This window comes from Vigna unguiculata, chromosome 7, assembly GCF_037176805.1.
Source record: "Vigna unguiculata cultivar grain cowpea cultivar isolate G323 ecotype 2 chromosome 7, ASM3717680v1, whole genome shotgun sequence".
NCBI classification, from domain to species: domain Eukaryota; kingdom Viridiplantae; phylum Streptophyta; class Magnoliopsida; order Fabales; family Fabaceae; genus Vigna; species Vigna unguiculata.
The window spans coordinates 9,054,931-9,056,432 of record NC_140798.1 but is presented as its reverse complement, the minus strand read 5'-3'; positions in this window follow the sequence as shown (position 1 = coordinate 9,056,432).

Sequence of the window (1,502 nt, the reverse complement as noted above, 5' to 3'; positions counted from 1 at the left end):
TGTGTATTTATTTATTTGAAATTAAGTATGATAAATTTTGTTAGTCACCAAAGTGGCCAAAATTTTAAAGTTTTTGTGATTTCAAATTATTAATGTTTTTTTTTTTATATTTCAATTACCCTTAGTATGAATGCTAATTTATGAATAACTAAATTTATGGGTTAATTGAAATTCATTAATTATAAGGCATTTCAGGATCGCCCAAAGGTTTATTAATTGTTCTTATAATTAATGAGCATGATTGTAGATAATTTTGTATGCGTCACTAGTTTTATTTATATATCCAAAGGTGGTAGGTGATTCTAGTTGATGCATATTTTAATTATCAATAATGTTATAATATGATTAGCATCATTATGCTTATGTTTGTGTATTATTGGATCTCCCAAAGGAGAACATTAGTATGTATAGAATGACTGTTTATATCTGAATCTGTTTTTACATTTAGTTTTATGACTCAAAGCATTAATGTTATGCATGTGTTAATTGTAGTCTCTGTTCCGGTATCTTTACACTCGCATGCTTCGTCTGTTCCAGTCTTTAATGGGTTGAATTTCTCTGACTGGAGTGAGCAAGTCCAATTTCACTTAGGTGTGTTGGATCTTGATCTAGCTTTTCAAGTTGAAAAGCCGACTGCTATCACGGATACCAGTAGTAATGAAGAGAAAGCTCATTACAAAGCTTGGGCAAGATCAAACAGACTTAACTTAATGTTTATGAGAATGAGCATAACAAGCAATATAAAGTCAGCTCTTCCCAAAACTGATGACGCAAAAGAATTTATGAAATTTGTGGAAGAGAGCTCCCAAACTGCCGATAAATGTCTCGCTGGAACACTGATGAGTACGTTGACCACTATGAAGTTTAATGGTTCACGTACCATGCATGAGCATGTGATCGAGATGACAAATATCACAACAAGACTTAAGTCTCTAGAAATGGCAATGGATGAAGGTTTTCTCGTGCAGTTCATTCTGAACTCATTACCGTCTGAGTATGGTCCGTTTCAGATGAACTATAACACCATGAAAAACAAGTGGAATGTGCATGAATTGCACAGTATGCTAGTTCAGGAGGAGACCCGACTAAAGAACTTAGGAAGCCACTATATTCAATATATGAAGAATCAAGGAGCTGTTGGAAAGAAAGTTGCTAAGAAACATGGAAAGTGTAAAGGACCACTGAAGATTGACGAGTCCTCAACCAAAATCCAGAAGAAAAATGACAAATATCATTTCTGCGGGAAGTTTGGACATTTCCAGAAGGACTGCATAAAGTGTAGAGCTTGATTCGAAAAGAAAGGTGAGCATAATGCTTACGTATTTTTGAATCAAACTTAACTGAAGTTCCCCATAATACGTGGTGGATTGATTCTGGATGTACGACTCATGTTTCTAATGTGATGCAAGGATTTCTTACAACCCGAACCATAAACCCAAATGAGAAGTTTGTCTTCATGGACAATAAAGAGAAAGTTCCAGTGAAAGCGGTCAGGACTTATC